The sequence below is a fragment of the Podarcis erhardii genome, assembly GCF_964252035.2.
Source record: "Podarcis erhardii genome assembly, chromosome: Z".
Classification (NCBI taxonomy): Eukaryota; Metazoa; Chordata; class Lepidosauria; order Squamata; family Lacertidae; genus Podarcis; species Podarcis erhardii.
This window is the reverse complement of record NC_138504.1, coordinates 40166532-40184585: the sequence shown is the minus strand read 5'-3', so window position 1 is coordinate 40184585 and position 18054 is coordinate 40166532. Positions and strand designations below refer to the sequence as shown.

The following is an 18054-nucleotide window of genomic DNA, read 5'->3' as shown; positions in this document are numbered from 1 at the left end:
GAGGTTCTTTTTAAAATAAATGTTGACTATGTCAAATATGATGACCACTCCCCCCCTTTACCTGGCCCTACACCTGTGCATGTACAAGAATTTGTGCTGCCCTGAGATGACTACAAGAGGCAGGTAGCTCAAGAAGGTGATGCAGTGAAGTCCTCACTGTTCCATAACCAGATCAGGGCTTCAACAGGATCATCAGCTTTCTTCACTGGAAAATCCCCAGAGCATTCAGGAACACATCAGGTTCCATCTGTCTCTGAGGGTGGGCTATTCCAGGGGGTCCACCACCCAAACAGAGGGAATTGCTTCTGCCTGTCCAAAATTTACCGGATAATGGTCTGAACATGCCAAGGGAGTGTATTGTGTGTCCCCATCCTCCATCTATCCCTCATATCATTGGGGCAAAGACTACATCAAAGGTGCGTCCCAGCTTCTGCATGGCTACTGAAGTCATCCAAGGATACCTTAACATCCTGCCTCTGTTCTTTCCCCCTTCCTTGCTCTTGTTAAGTTTTTTGATGGTGTGAGAACCGTCTTTAATGTCCTGAGAACATTGGGAGGAGGTGAAGCCCCATGTGCAGCTGCCTTAATCAGTTGTGGAGGATAGTGCTGGGTACCTTCTTTGACGCTGGACATTGTTTTGAGAAAGTGAGGCATTTGGAGGGGGTGGCTAATGGATGATATGCATGTTGTCTTGGAAGCCACATAGGCTATCTATAAAATTGGACAGTTTGGGCAGAGTTTCTATGAAGCTTGTGCACAGACTAATGAGCCACAGGGCTGTGCAAATTGAGAGCCATCCAAGTTGATGCCCATCACAGCCTCTTGTTGGAGTGATTTCCATTGCTAAACTCACCTGTCACAAGATAAAGATGTTTTCTAGTAAAGGAGATGGTGCTTTTGTGAACAATAACAACACCTGACTTCAAAACTCCAGTGTATGGGAAATGCATCCAGAAGCCAAAATTTTATCAAGGAGTTAGTGATCTAACGTGGAGCCCTTCCTGCCTCTGTTCCCTGCCTTGCTCTTAATTTTTTTGATGGTATGAGGACCGTCTTTAATGTCCTGAGAATGTTGGGAGGAGGTGAAGCCCCACACGCAGCTGCTGGGTACCTTCTTTGATGCTGGACATTGTTTTGAGAAAGTGAGGCATTGGGAGGGGGTGGCTAATGGATGATATGCATGTAGTCTTGGACGCCAACAAAGGCTATCTATAAAATTGGACAGTTTGGGCAGAGTTTCTTTGAAGCTCATGCACAGACTAATCAGCCACAAGGCTGTGCAAATTGAGGCTACCTGGGGGAGTCACTTTGCTGCTTCTTGAGGGTTTCCAAGTGGCAGGTTGAAGTGCATGCTTGATATGTATACATTGCTTGCTGTTTTGGAATAAAATCTTTAATCTTCTCACTCACTTGTGTATTTTGCATTGCTTCTCAATCTCATTTTAAAAGAACCACATTGCCTTTTTCAAGACACCCAGTCTAGCCTGGTGCTGTACCAAGTATCCAGGTAGGAACAGTAAGCTCAGTCTCACCTGGCTCACTCAGCCAGGTCTTGGTAATGGGAGCCAGATCAGCCCTTTGGTTGTATTATGGACTGATCTGGCATTCAGTTACAGCTCCACAAAACCAGAATTGGATGATGCCCATCAGTGCCTCTTGTTGGAGTGATTTCCATAGCTTAACTATGTGCTGCATGGATACATTATTTCTTATATCTGTCCGGAATCTTCCAATACTCAACTTCCATAGATGCACCTGAGTTATATGAGAGGGGGGCGGAATTCTCTGTGTTCTGCACACTATACATAATTTTATGCATACTTTTTGATTTAGGTCAGCTTCCGGACACTTTCCCATAAAACCACTCAGGTAATTTGGTATTCCAAAAATCAAAGAGAAATTCAAAATGTGGAAGCATCTATTGAAAGCAAAGGCAGATTTTCCAGCGAACCCAACTCCTCTGCTCAGTGCTCAAGAATCAGACCAGGAAGCCAGGGATTCCAGTGGTGAATTTTTCGCATGTCACTTGCTTTGATGCTGGCGGGATGGGGTAGCATGCCTGGAAATCTGTTTCATTATTGACAAGCTTAATTCATTTCTCTCAGTTTCTTTCTTTTCCCTAAAAAAAAAGAGAAAGAGAGAGGGGGGGGGGAATTACATTTCTACAAAACCAATGTCTGCCATGCTGCCTGTAATCCGCATTAGCGTAAATCCAAATTAAAAGGCTTCCGAAAGCTATGACTAATCCGATCCAGGCTCTGCAGAGTGATGGGCTACTGCTGGTTGTCACTGCGCTGGGAGGAAGCTGGACAGGTTTATTCGCGCCACACTGATGGATAAATGCAGGACAGGAGTAAGGTGTTTGTGTTGGGGGTGGTGAGGGTGCGGATGGGGTCAGATGGGTTGCCCAGAATTGTCAATTGCAGGATAAGGAATTAGAACCTCTGTACTACTGGCAGGTTTCAGCCTTGGCTGATTTTTTGTAACACGGGTGGGCGCTCTTTTCCCTCTCCCTCTCCCTTTATCTCATCTCTCCTCACCCACAGTTGCTGAGGCACCATGTAATCGGGTGAAATTGAAACACATGTCTAGACGCTTAAAAAAAAAACACACCACACGCGCGCGCGCGCGCGCGCACACACACACAAACACAGCACACACAACCCCAGCCATAGCCCACTCTCGAAGTGATTTGCATCCGAGAACAATGAAAAATGATTTTTTTCCCTCGTCAGCAAAACTCCCTCCCTCGACCGGCTCCGCGGAGCCGGGAGGTGGTAAGTTTACACATAATTAGCAGGGAAAAAAGCACCGTCCCACTTACCCGTTGTGATGAGTCTTCCCTTGGCAAGGCGACAGGTGATATGCCTGAGAGAAGACACAGCTGGGCAAACGACGCACAAACAAGCCGCAGCTTTGCCTAGGTTGCTGAAGGGGCTTCCCGCTCCAGATGTTGTTTCTTTTTACACATCCAGATTCCCGTCCTCCCGTAAAAATAATGCTGGCACCAGGCCTGATCCGACGCCGGTAGCGCAGTTTCTCATTCACATAACATCGCGGGGGGGGGGGGGAGAAGGGCGGGGGAGAAGTTCGATTCAGTTCACATTTAAAGGTGACTGTCAAATCCACGCTTTCCAAAACAACGTGAGAAACAAAGCCGTTCTTCGAAATTGCCACTTTTCTGAATTGGCGATACAGTTCTCCAGCCAAACAATGTTTACAAAAATGAATCTGTTAGGGGAAGGTGTGCATAAAAATAAATTCCTCTGTAGAAATAACACAAAAATGCTTTACATTAGGGGAAAATGGGCTTGCAAAAAACGGGTGCATTAGTCAAAGCTGCATGGATGTAAGCATTGATTTGGAGAAAATTTTCACTAAAATGCTGGTGAAATTTTATGAGGACTTTCATTTAAAAAAAGAATTCAAATTGCTACAGAAATGTGGAGAACTGAGTTTAAATTTCAAAAAATGTGAAACTGAAGGAAAGAAAATGGATAGATTTGTAAAATGGGTATATCCTTCCATTCCTAGCAAAAGAAGAGGTCTTGATTCATTTCAGTTTGATTTATTGATTTACTGAATTTGTATCACACCTTTCCTCCCCAAGGAGTGCAGGAAGGCAAACAGATATACAATATTAAAACAAAAACAAAAGCATTCCAAAGACTGACCATGGAATCATGCAGGATGCAACAAGGTTATCTGGGGTGAGCAAATATGCCAGTTTCTACTTATCTCTCATTTTCCTATTCTTAAGTTTAGTTCTCCACTTTTCCACAACAGTTCACTTTTTAAAGGTGAAAAATAATCAGTATTTTAGTGCAAATTTCTCCAAATAGATCCATTTTTATATGCAATTTTGCCTAATATACACACTTTATCAGAGCTTGCTCACAGTGCTGTGTGCAATTCTGTTTCTCACATATGAGCATAGCAAGCTGCCTTAAACCACTGGTCCATCTAGCTCAGTATTGTCTACACTGTCTGGCAGCAGCTCTCCAGGAATTCAGGTGGGCCCCTACCTGGATATACCAGAGACTGAACCTGGGGCCTTCTGCATGCAAAGCAAGCTTCTTCACTTCCCACATAGGAACATAGGAAGTTGCCTTATATGGAGTCAGGACACTGATCCATCTAGTTCAGTATTGTCTACACAGGGTGGGTTAACAATCAATCTCTCTCCCCAGAGAACTCTGGGAATTGTAGCTCTGAAAAGGGGAATAGGTGCCAACTCTATGGGGCCCTGGTCCCTCTCTTCCTCTGGTAGCCACCTCCCCCATAGCCAGACACTGCCCTCTTTTCCAGGCTTGCCTCCTGAATTTCAGCGCCATTTCCAAGTGCAACTGGGGAGAGGTAGGCAAGCAGGCAGGAAGGCTGGTGGGAGAAGCAAGTGAGTTGAAGAAGAAGAGTTTGGATTTGATATCCCGCTTTATCACTACCTGAAGGAGTCTCAAAGCAGCTAACATTCTGCTTTCCCTTCCTCCCCCACAACAAACACTCTGTGAGGTGAGTGGGGCTGAGAGACTTCAGAGTAGTGTGACTAGCTCAAGGTCACCCAGCAGCTGCATGTGGAGGAGCGGAGACGCGAACCCGGTTCACCAGATTACAAGTCTACCACTCTTAACCACTACACCACACTGGGTGGGCTGGAGTGAGAGTTGGGCAAGTGGGCAGAAACTTTTTGTGGGTGGGAGGGGTAGGAGGCAAGTGGGCGGGGGAGGAAGGAGAGGCCCGCAACTAGTTGCATGCAGCAGAAGAAGGTGCACTCTGCAGAAGTGCAGGGAGGTAGGGAGAAATATGGGCAGGTGGGTCCCTCCCCCATATTTTGTTCAAATTGGCACCTATATCTGCTAACAAATTTCAGCACCAAAATTATTGGGTTTTTTGGCAGGGTGTGTGTGTTATGATACTGCTTTAAATGTATAGTGCAGATGGGTCCATAAGTTTACCACTTATGAGAATGAAGACAATGTGTAACAGTGGAAAAGTGTGTGTGTGTGTGTGTGTGTGTGTGTGTGTGTGTGTGTGTGTGTGTGTCCTCCTGCAGTGATCTCCAGTGCAACCAGAAGTGTGTTCCAAGTACACAAAAGTTCCTTTTCTAATCTATAACACACTGGAGGAACCACAACTGCATTTCCCGCTCCTGAATTCCCCTGGGCTACTGATAATCATGTAATGTATTTACAACAAAGGGGTGGGGGTTGGGAAAGACAAATGTTTCCAAAAAAAAAAAAAAAAGAGGCACTAGGTGTCTGACGAATCTACTTTAAGAGAACTGCTGGGGCAGCTTTTGGATAATTTTAAGGGCGGGGAAGATCCGGGGGAGGGGAGCTTGCATAACTTGCACATTGGGGGGGGGGGAATCACACTTTTTTGGTGGGAGGCTGGCCGAATGCTTCACATGCTCACAGCGAGTGCCGTGGGGGAACTGATCTTATCTGGCTGGAGCAGGATGGGTGAAAAATGAGCTCCCCCTCCCCCCGCAGGTGTCCCAGTGAGTCATGGGTAATCTTGGGAGAGAACCTAGGCACCTTGCTTCTTGTTTCTTTGACTCAGGAGAGCTGAGCTACCTCCTTCACCTGAGAATGTGCCCTGGAGCATCCTTGCCTTGCAATCTATCTCAGCAACAATTGTTCACACAGAGAGCAAAACTCTCAAAGCTGGCCGTCCCACAGATAACCTCTTTCTCTTCCTGCTTCCTCCCACCCCACCCCCCACCCCGCCAGCTGCAGCAGTCACAAGTTGGCATCACTACACAGGTACACCAACAGCTTCTCTTAAAAGCACTCTTCTACCACCCTGAAACAGTCATTGAGAATTCTGGAACTGTAGTCCATAGAATCATAGAATTGGAAGAGACTCCAAGGGTCATCTTGTTAACCCCTGCAAGGCAGGAATAACAACTAAAGAATCCCTGACAGACGCCCATCCAAGCTCTCTTGAAAACCTCCAGTGAAGGAGAGTCCACCACCTTCCAAGGGAGTCCGTTCCACTGTTGAACAGATACAGTGGTACCTCAGGATGCGAACAGGATGCGTTCCAGAGCACCGTTCGCATCCTGAAGAGAACCAACCTGCGTCCGTGCGTCTGCACGTGCATGGGTCGCGATTCGCCACTTCTGCGCATGTGCGTGACGTCATTTTGACCATCTGCGCATGCGCGAGTGGCGAAACCTGGAAGTAACGTGCTCCGTTACTTTCGGGTCACCGAGGAGCGCAACCTGAAAGCGTTCAACCTGAAGTGTATTCAACCCAAGGTATGACTGTATTGCCATCAGAAAATTATTCCTGTTGTTTAGTTGGAATCTCCCTTTTTTGTAATTTGAGGGCCTTACCCTCTGAAGCAGCCAAAAACCAGCTTTCCCCATCTTCCATTTAACAGCCCTTCATATATTTTAAAACTGCTGCCATATCACCTCAGCCTTCTCTTCTCTAAGTTAAACATACCTAGCTCCCTCAACTGTTCCTCATAAAGTTTGGTTTTTGTCTTCTGCACATATTATAGCTTGTCAATATCCTTCATAAACTGTCATGCCAGAACCAGACACAGTACTCAAGGTGAGGTCTGACCCAGGCAGAATAGGGTAGCACTATTATTTCCTTTGGTCTGGACACTATATGTTTGTTGATACAACCTAGAATAGCATTAGGGGTTTTTTTTGTTTTTTATGCTGCTGCCTCACACTGCTGACTCATGTCAGGGGTGCCAACATGAATAAAATCGTAATTGATCACATGATGTGGTGCACACATACCATTTGAATGGCAATGCCCATCAACTTGGGGTGTGTGACCACCTCAAATATTTTATTGGGGGGCAAAGACCCCTCAGCCCCTAGGAGTTGGCTCCTATGACTCATGTTAAGCTTGTGGTTCATTAAGACCCTCCCCCAATCCTTTTCACATGTACTGCTGCCAAGCCAGGTGTCCCCCATCCTATATTTGTGCATCTGATTATTCCTGCCTTGGTGTATAACTTTACATTTGACCTTAATGAAATTTATTTTGTTAGTTAGGGCCCAGTTCTCCAATCTGTTAAGGTCATCTTGAAAGTTAATTAAGGATGATGAGGGTCAGGACCCTTAACAAACTATAATTTACAGGATTTTTTTGTGGGTGGAGGGAAGAAATAACTGTTAAACCACTATACTATGCTGCCCAGTTTGCATCACTGCCTGGACCCTGGCATAATATGGATGTGCTTTCTCAATGATAAGCCTCCTCCCCTGCCTGAGCATTGTTGCTCCTTTGAATGTGAACCTGCCAATATGCCACAAGTGTCTCTGAGGCAGGAAAGAATTCATAGAATCATAGAACTGTAGAGTTGGAAGGTATCCCAGGGGTCATCTAGTCCAACCCCCTGCAGTGCAGGAATCTCAACAAAAGCATCCATGACAGATGGCCACCCAGCCTCTGCGTAAAAACCTCCAAGGAAAGAGAGTCCACCACTACTTGTGGGAGTCCGTTCCACTGTTGAATAACTATTACCATCAGAAAGTTACTGTATGTAGAAATCCTATCCCTCCAGAGCAGAGGAAAACAAGCTTGATCCATCGTCCATGTGACAGCCCTTTAGATATTTGAAGATGATGATGATAATAATAATAATAATAATAATAATAATAATAATAATAATATTGTATTATTTACGGTATACCCCGCCCATCTGGCTGAGTTTCCCCAGCCACTCTTGGCGGCTCCCAATCAAGTGTTAAAAACAGTACAGCATTAAATATTAAAAATTTCCCTAAACAGGGCTGCCTTCAGATGTCTTTTAAAGAGAAGTTAGCTGCTTATTTCCTTCACATTTGAAGGGAGTGTGTTCCACAGGGAGGGGGCCACTACCCTGTCTGGTTCCCTGTAACCTCACTTCTTGCAATGAGGGAACTGCCAAAAGGCCCTCAGCGCTGGATCTCAGTGTCTGGGCTGAACGATGGGGGTGGAGGCGCTCCTTCAGGTATACAGGACCAGCCTTCTTTTTTCCAGGCTAAACATACCCAACTCTGAACAAAATTTTAAAAATTCCTTCCAGTAGCACCTATACCCAACTCCCTCAGCCATTCCTCATTAGGCTTAGTTTCCAGACTCTTGTTCATCTTGGCCACTCTCCTCTGCACATGTTCCAGCTTGTCAACATCCTTCTTAAATTGTGGCACCCAGAACTGGACACAGAACTCCAAGTATGCTCTGACCAAGGCAGAACAGAACTGTACTATTACTTCCCTTGATTGGAACACACTACTCTTGTTGAAGTAATGTAGAATAGCATTCAATTTTTATTTATTTATTTTTTTGCTGCTGCTTGTGTTAAGCTTGTGGTCTAATAAGACCCCTAGATCCCTTTCGCATGCTTTTCAAAATGGCATTAAAGTGACAAGAACACCAAGTTTCTGAGCTTTTTTCTTGCAACGGAGCGGTCTTGCTAGATGTACATTCCTGTGATCCCCTAGAGCAGAGTTGCTGCATTCAGCAACAGCAGAAACGCAAACATCCCCAACACATTTTGCGTTTGTCTTGAAGGAACACCTAGTGGCCCCACCTAATCTCACCTCCCCATCGTGTCAGAAGATGCAGATAGTGCTAGAGACTGTCTCTGCCTACAGGGCCTTGCAAGCTACACTGATAAGAGCACGGATAATGACAGAGAAAGTGCTCGCTTTATGCTTTTCCACCCTGTAGCTCCCTGCTTCTTTTGCAAACCACCCTTTCCCCAAAAGAAGGGTGATTCTTTTCAAACTATGTAAATCAGTGCATAATTAATGTGATGGTTTTGATGATCCTGCATAAGGTTATCTTTCCATTTGTTTGGCTGGAGTTACCCTTTGTATGCGGCGTTCCTGGACCAGCTGCAGTTGCAGATCAGGCAGGGGGTGTGTGTGTGTGTGTGTGTGTGTGTGTGTGTGTGTGTGTGTGTGTGTACACAGCTGAACTGAACATGCTTTTTGCTCATCGAGTGCTGCTAGATGCATAGTTATTGAGGAGAATGCTCTGGACACAGAGAACAGTCATGTACCTACTCTGGCAGAAGTCGAGACAGCCATGGTTTCTCTTGTCTATTGTGTCTCCTTGTCTCCAGCTCATTCTTCTGCTTCTTTTGTGGTGCATCTCTTGCCCTGATGAGTTATGGCAGGCTAGGATGCTGCCTACTGGAACGTGACTTGCTCTTTGCTACTGATTTCTGGATTCTAACATCCTTCAGTCTTGACTGCTCTTCAGTCTAGATTTCTGCCTTTGCTCTTGCCTTCTCCCTTATCCTTCAGTGTTGACTTGACCTTCAGTCCAGACTTCTAGTTTTCTTCTTTCTTCTGTCTTGCGGATTAATGTGCAAATGGGATAGATTTGTTAATGGATGCCTGTGAAACTGACATGGGGTAGAAAAGAACTGATCTGTCCATATCTACCAGTGATTGAGGCACATCCCCAGAGGGTAAGACTTTTACGTTTTCATAGTTCAGAGGGCACCTGTCTTGGGTCATCAGTTAAACAATCCACAAATTTTACAAACAGTTCATCTTTTTGTAAAACTGGTAACACTGACAAGTTACAGGTAAATTTACATCCCCATTCAATGAATGCCTGTCTAATATCAAGAGGCAGGGAGTTCCAAAGTTCAGGGACAACCACCCTAAAGGCATGGCTCCTGACAAATGCAGAATAGCCATGTGTGGCAAGCTCTGCAGACTGAAGTGATTGAATCTGCACATATGGGGTTAGACAATAATAAATATGTAATCCTGTACACCTCTATGCCCACCCTTGTGAACCAAAATCATTTCTTTGGAGGGAGGGTATTATTTTGTTGTTGTTTTTGAAAAACAACAACAACAAGGCCTCCCTGCACTTACTAAACAATTGTTGCACAAGAAATGTCAAAAACCAATTGCTTGTGCCTCCCAGCAGTAGGCTCTAATTAACTTGCTTTCATGTCTTGGAGCAGAGTGTACCATTTACCTCCAAAAGAACACCAAATCTCTTCCATCGCCAGTTGCTCATCTGTCTCAATGTGTGATATGCCTCTGCAGTTGATGAAGGGGGAGTGTGGGGTTGGAGGAAAGGTGTTGATGATGATGGCAATAGCTGATATAGAACATACATCAAAGCAACTAAGGGTTGCCTCTAGAATGTCAGCATTTTGCAGGAGGGATCCAGGCTGACAGCATAAATTCAGATTGGCACCAATCAAAGCCTACTGGCATCTTGGCACAACAATACCATCTCTCTGCTCCAGGCACCAGCAGGGGTTACTACGCTGGTGGATTAGGACCAGGGTTCAACTCCCCATTCAGGAAGCTCACTTGGTGACCTTTGGCCAGCCACTCACACTCTCAGCCTAACCTACCTCGAAGGGTTGTTGTGGCACTAAATTGGGAAACAGAACTGTATAAGCCAGATTGAGCTCCATGAAAGCTATAATGCACAACAGAATTTGCAATATAATAAAAACAAATAGGTCATCAGGGGAGGTTCTAAGATTGGCACATGGTGAGCATAAGAACAAAAGAGCCTGCTGGATCAGGCCAATGGCCTATCAGATCCAGCATCCTGTTCTCACACTGGCCAACCAGATGCCTGTGGGAAACACACAAGCAGGATTTGGTCACAAGAGCCCCCTCCCCCCTATGGTTTCTATCAGCTGGTATTCAGAAGCATTGATGCTTCCAACTGTGGAGGCAGAGAATAGCCATCATGGCTAGTAGCCATAAATAGCCTGCTTCTTCATGAATTTGTCTAATTCTCTTTCAAAGTCATCTAGGTTGGTAGCTATCACTAGCCCCCTTGGGAGCAAGTTCCATCGTTTAACTATGTGCTGCATTAAGAAGTCATTTCTTTTCTCTTTCCTGAATCTCCCAACCCTCAGCTTCATTGGATGTCCATAAAATCTAGTGTTACATATGGAAGAGGAGAAAAACTTTTCTCTTTCCACTTTCTCCATGCCATACAGTTAATTTTATAAACTTCTATCCTTTTACTCACCTTTTCTCTAAACTAAAAAGTCCCTTTCTTCATAGGGAGTCACCCTTTATCATTTTGTTTGCCCTTTCTGAACCTTTTCCAACTCTACAATATTGTTTTTGAGGTGGGGCTACAGGAACTGTACACAACAGTTGGAAAGGAAAACTCCACTATTGTTACCCCCTATAGAGGCTATAGACTCCCTATAGGGACACGGGTGGTGCTGTGGTCTAAACCACAGAGCCTAGGGCTTGCTGATCGGAAGGTCAGCGGTTCGAATCCCCATGATGGGGTGAGCTCCCGTTGCTGGGTCCCTGCTCCTGCCAACCTAGCAGTTCGAAAGCACGAAGTGCAAGTAGATAAATAGGTACCGCTCCGGCGGGAAGGTAAACGGCGTTTCCGTGTGCTGCTCTGGTTTGCCAGAAGCGGCTTAGTCATGCTGGCCACATGACCCAGAAGCTGTACGCTGGCTCCCTCGGCCAATAAAGCGAGATGAGCACCACAACCCCAGAGTCATCCGTAACTTGAGCTAACGGTCAGGGGTCCCTTTACCTTTACCTATAGAGACTTATGCCCCAAAAGAAATTAATATGGTGGTGGGATGGGGCACATACGGAGATATATTTACTTTTTGGGAACATTATACATTTCTAAAATGTATAAATTGTTATTAGATTGGGGAGCAAAAGATGAATTGGTTAAGACAGTGATGATACAATGGGCCAAAGACTTGGAATGATGTTAAGATGGAGTTAGGGGGTTTAGTAACAAGTATAATGCAGCAGTTAAGGATAAGAATAAAAACATCAGCACAGGAGGGGTGGGAAGTAAAAAAATGAAAATATAAGTGAATGATATACAGTGGAACCTCGGGTTAAGTACTTAATTCGTTCCGGAGGTCCGTACTTAACCTGAAACTGTTCTTAACCTGAAGCACCACTTTAGCTAATGAGGCCTCATGCTGCTGCCGGAGCACAATTTCTGTTCTCATCCTGAAGCAAAGTTCTTAACCTGAAGCACTATTTCTGGGTTAGCGGAGTCTGTAATCTGAAGCATATGTAACCTGAAGCGTATGTAACCCGAGGTACCACTGTATTGTATGTGAAGAAAATTGTTATTTTTTTTTTTAAAATGCTAATAAAAATATTTTTTTAAAAAGGAACTGTACACAACATTTCAATTGTGGTCACACCATAGATTTGTATAAAGGCGTTATAATATTAGCAGTATTATTTTGGTTCAGGAACTGTTTCCATTTTCAAAAGAAGCAATGTACTCAAACCCCAGATAAGAGAGGTGGTACTTCGCAAAGGAACAGGATGAGCACGAGAAAGCAACCATATAGTAGTAGCTCAGATTGAAATGCTGACAGGAAAGCATTCTTTACACATACTACAAAGCCCAGAGCATGAGGTACACCTTTGCAGCTCTCCTTTTGAATATCTGGTTAGCCATGTGCTTAGTGGAACAGGGCGTCCTCTTTTGCAAGAATTTCAGAAAGTTGTGGAACATTTTGCCTCCAGGACAGAAGTTGGTGCCATGCTTGGAGGATTATGGAAAGGAGTCTGTGTGTAGGACAGCCTTTGAAGCCTGCTTGGAAGCTCTGCTTTTGGAATGTAGTTCCCTGACCACAAAGTGTTGAGAGCTAATGGGATCAACCTACTTCGGTTAGGAAAGAGCTTTCTTAGTTGGATCCTGGTGAGTTCCTGAGCATACTTGAGGGTGCTGGTGCTTACTTTTTTAAAGGTCTAAACTAGGCCAGCACTACTCAACTGACTTGCCTGGATCAGGCCAATGGCTCATGTAGCCGAGCATCCTTTTATCATGGTGGCCAAGGCAGGGACACAGCAGGGCTGAAGGCTGCTGCCCCAGGCACGCAATTTTGAGGAGGCACAAACAAGGGCCCCCCATGCAGGGATCCCCAACCCACCCTGCCTGCCACCCAGCCCAGCTTGATATTGTTGCCATGTCCCTGTGCCATGTTCACCTACCAAGGGCCATGTTGGCCGACTGGGCTCCCCACTGCACAGGTGGGCAAGTGGTGCAGTGCGGCCCCACTTGGCTCCAGTGGCAAGAGCTCGGCTGGCATGGTGGGCTCTGTGAACCCTCTGCACCCCAGGAACTAACAAATGCCGCAATGCCACTGGGCCAACCGGATGCCTCTGGGACCGGGTGCAACAGATTCCAGTTGTGTATTTGGTGATTTTACACTCTACACTGGCTGGCAGCAACTCTCCAGGATTTCTGATGTAGAGGACTGAACCAGGGTCCTTCTGCATGCAAAGAATCTGCATGAAAAGAAAGCAAGATTCTGGACCCCAGCATTCTGAATAGAGGAGCTGGATTAAACAGAAACATTGGAAGCTGCCTTACACCGACTTAGATCTTTGGCCCATCCAACTCTACATTGTCTACACTGACTGGCAGCAGCTCTCCAGGATTTTATCCAGGGGTTTCCCCCCACTGGTCCTACCTGGAGATGCAGGGGATTGAAGCTGGCACCTTTTGCCTGCAAAACATGTGCTCTGTCACTGCTAAAATAAAATAAAAAATGGTTCTAGTCCTTGTGGTTCTGAATACAAGATCTTGGTTAAACAGGAAAACTGGAAGCTGCCTTTGAGCTTTGCCTTTTTGTGTCAGATCTTTGGACCCTTTAGCACAGTATAGCAGAGACTTTCCATGTTTCCCCCTCTCCACACAAGCCTAGAGATCTCGGGGATCTTCTACAAGCCAAGCATACACTGCCACTGGGTTACAGCCCTTCCCTGGCTAATAAAAGTGCCTCCCCCTGCCAAATACTCAGCTCCCTATTGTGTCATGTGGCGCACACGCGAGCTACCTTCCTTTTCCAAGCACACCCCTTGTGTTTTGTATCCTCCTTATTGCTTTGCTGTGCTCCCTTCAGAAGATCCCGTCCTGGCAGCTGGCTCCCTTCTCCCTCCGGGCCGCAAGGTCTCTATTGCCGGAAGGACAAAGCCAGCCCGAGAGAACCGAGTCAGAATGAAAGCGCGATGCCACCCATTCCTTTTCGCACCGCAGCGCTCAAGAGGCGGCTGGTTGCTCCCTGGATGCTGGGATCAGGGTGGGGAGCTTTGAGGAAGGCGGGTGATGCCCCCACCCCTGACATCTCCCAATGCCAACGCCTCAATGAATCCCCATCCGGTTAATTGTACCTGCTGTTACCCAGCCAAAGGCAGGTCGCCCGCTCTCGCCGTGTCGCAAAACAAAAGTTCTTTCTTTGCTCTTTTGTTGAGACTTTTCAAAAAGGCGGTTGGAAAAGATACAGCTGGGATCAGGCCCAGGGGCTGATCGCTCTATGGCCCCCCCCTTCCTCCCACGCCTCCTTTGCACACCCCCCCCCTCCCTCCGGCTCCATTCAGCTCAGCTGGTGTGTGCAACTCAAAACAATAGCTGAACAAGGTTTCGTTACAATGGAGCGCGATTTGGTCGAAGCACGTCGGCCCCCCACCCCACTTGGGGCCGGGATGTTGTTTCTTGCTTTGCATGAAAAGGAGGGAGAATCTGCCCTAGGTCTTTTGTGTTACAAAACACAGAGAGGGCACATATGATGTATGGGCCCGGTTAGAGGTCCAGGCTACACTCCAGTAGATCATTAGGCTGTCTGTCTGTCTATCTATCTATTTATCTATCTAATCTCTATATTTTTAAAAATTGGCTTCAAAAGGGGTGGACTCTTAATGTGAATATTAAAGCAATGGAAGAGAAATCCAATTTTCACCAGTCATTTTTCCTATGCATGCGTAGAGGGTAGGGAGGAAAGGGGGATAGAAAGCTAGAAAGTTATAGCTGAAATGATACCACACAACCAATTGTAATTAGGTGGGCTTTGGGGATTCAAATAAAGCCCATCTAAGTTTGTATAGTCAACATATTACCTTACTTGGCAATTTGGGCAGGGCAGGACTCTGCATAACAACACATAATTCTGTAAGTCTGAAATAATAAATCATAATCATAATTTATACCCCGCCCATCTGGCTGGATTTCCCCAGCCACTCTTGGCAGTTGTAGGTGTTAGGTCCAGTCGTGACCGATTCTGGGGTTGCGGCGCTCATCTCGCTTCATTGGCCAAGGGAGCCGGCGTACAGCTTCCGGATCATGTGGCCAGCAGGACTAAGCTGCTTTTGGTGAACCAGAGCAGCGCACGGAAAGGCCCTTTTACCTTCCCGCCGGAGCGGCACCTATTTATCTACTTGCACTTTGATGTGCTTTCAAACTGCTAGGTTGGCAGGAGCAGGGACTGAAGAATGGGAGCTCACCCTGTCGCGGGGATTCGAACCTTCTGATTGGCAAGCCCTAGGCTCTGTGGTTTAACCCACAGCACCACCCACGTCCCGCTACACAGTTTCCGGTACTCACTGCCTAATGCCGAGATTATTTTCCCTGTATCTTTATGGCACGTATGCTGTACTCATTCCTGCCAAACTTGCATGCCACAGCACACACACTCATGCCATCCCGCTAACAGTCCATCACTTCCAATTTTTCCTCCAGCATGGGCACCACTCGCTACCACCCAAGGAATATGCTGCTGCTGTTTTTTTAGGTGCCATCTCCAAGAATGGCTCAACCCCCCCCAAAAAAAAAACCCTCTGCCACAATTGCCCTCTCCCAACCTTTTCCCTCAAACTTCAACTCACCACAGGAATCAATGGTTGGTGCAAGAGCTCTTGGATTGCAATTGCAAAAGTCTGTGGGATTGCTAGGTGCTGTTTTCTGACAGCTTTGCACCTCTTCTGGGGCATTTTAGTGATTTTTAAATTCACTTCCAGGTTCGGCGTGATGCACGCATATTGAACACACGTAAATGGGGGGGGGATGCTTGTAACAGCTCGATTGTCACAATGGAGATGCACAAGGAAGGATGTGCATGCATAGTGGAGAAGAAGGTACTCTTCCCTTGCACTAAGACTCCTGGTGAGAAGGGGCATCCTGCAAGGATTTGCTGCTGGTTTCTCTTTGCTGTTAGGGGTGGCGGAGGCCAGCTAGCAATGCTGCTCAGCAGAATGCTGTGCTACTGTGCCACCTCTGCCACCTCCCCTACTTGGGTTGCTTATCTGTAGGAGGCAGAAGCAGTGGGGCAGGTGGGGCTTCTGCAAGGATACCACCTCTTGTGATTGTGCCATGTGAAGCAGCTGCTTCACCCATCCTCACAGGTCGGCCAGCTCTGAACATGGACAATTGTAATTAATTGGTGTAATGGAAATCAACTTCCAGATGCCAATGTGTGGGCCACCTGGATGTAGATGATGATGATATTGATGATGATGATGATGATGATGATGATAAGTGGAATTAACAGGAGTGGCTCACACAGTGGGGTAAAGCCACAGCAATTGCCTTCCAGGAGCATTGCTGCTTCTATGTACCAGGAGTGATACTGGTGAGGTAGCAGTGAGATCAGGGCTGCACCAGCGGACTGGCAGAGTCAACCTGATGCTTCAGCCAATTCCTTCACACAACCTTGGCCTTGCAGCTACCTTGGCCCTTCCTGTTTTGATAGTGACATCACTTCCAAGATGCTAGTGTTGTTGCCCCACCCCACTGAGTGAGCCCCTCCTTAATAGTAGCCTTCTCTAGCAGAATATCCATAGACCTGTGGTTATCTTTATGGAATGGAATAACTGAAGTAGCTGCTCCTCACCTGTATATCATTTCCAGGCCCAGGAAGCTTCCCAGTCTTTGTCTTCTTCCCCTTGTGTGAGGTGAGAAGGTAACTAGCTACATAGGAGAAGAAGGTGAGGATTGGTTTAATGTCTATAGCTGTCATAAGATGTTCTTAAGCAGGGGGATCTGCCTTCCCCCCCCCATCAGTGCCATTCCATGGAGGAAGGGACAATTTGAGGTAGGGGGTTCTTCCCCAGATGAATGACTACAGGACCTCCAAATGTAGAAGGAGATTACATTTCCCTCCCTCTTAGCACACAGATGGCACCCCATCTTCCCACATAAGCAGCAGATTGATCTTTGAAAAGGGAAAAGGAACTAATAGTTATACAACATTAGTATATAAGATCCTGATTAATGATCAGTTCTTGTCATTAAGCTCTGCCCATTGACCTGGTCCAAATCAATACAATGCATTCATTCCCCAAGTTTTCTAAAGTGGATTATTTCCTGTTAGTATCGTTTGCTGAGAGTCAGTCTGCATTTCAGGACCTATAAAATAAATTCCAGCAATTTCGAGCATTGAGGTAGTGGTGGAGGGGAGATCTTGCAGCCCTCTGCTGGGTACCTGGACTCCTTTGTTCTCAGATGCACAACCTCAGTCTCTTCCAGTGATTTTGCAAACAACAAAGGCTCCCATTGAGACTCGCTTTGGTCCCCCGCCTCTCACCAGCGTCTGAACAAATACCTTTCCTGCCCATGGAAATACTAGAAGAAAGGAAAATATTTTCACCACATGAGTGAAAATTTATTTCAGGAGTTGGGTTTCCTGGTGACCTCCATGATGCACCACATTTGAGAGAAAGCTTCCTTTGGCTGATTAAAGTGAACATTATACATTGAGGTTGCAGGCATTTCTGTGGCATGATCCTTCTTCTTTTGCCTTGACTCCTGTCTCTTTGTTAGCCATGTGGCAAGCAGCTAGGGATGAAGGAGAAAATTGATTTTGTTTCCGTTTGAACTGGAAGGGGCCTCATCTGCAGTTTTTTGAACCAATATGTGAAACTGAAACGCGATTACCCTTCGTGGTTCACAAGTCTTTGGATTTTGCAGTGCAGTTCTTCATCCAAACCATGCGTGCAAAAATGCATATATTAGGGTAAAGGTTGCATTTGTGAAAACAGAAATTCATTATATTGGGTGAAATAGTTTGCAAGAATGTATATATTAAATTGCATACATAAGTGGAGAAATTTGTACTAAAACGCTGACTAATTTACAAATTCACATTTGCAAAAATGTGTCTGTTGGAAGAAATTCACACCAAAACGCCTCCAAATTTACATGTGAACTTTTAATTTTATGTTATGACAAATGGATGCAGAAATGTGGAGAACTGAGTTTAAGATTGGGGGAAATGAGAAACTGAGGAAAAGCGATGTGGACATATTCACCCATCTCTGATTTGAAT

The 18054-nt window shown here is 45.9% G+C and overlaps 1 long non-coding RNA gene across 1 annotated transcript; it reads right to left on the bottom strand.

The window, feature by feature from the left end:
* Positions 1-1900: 1900 nt before the first annotated feature.
* LOC309333875 lies at positions 1901-3047 on the bottom strand. The gene is made up of 2 exons (XR_014152742.1): positions 2825-3047; positions 1901-2119 (listed from the first exon to the last, which is right to left on the bottom strand). It is a non-coding gene; the product is annotated as an uncharacterized lncRNA (long non-coding RNA).
* Between the last annotated feature and the right edge of the window lie 15007 nt (positions 3048-18054).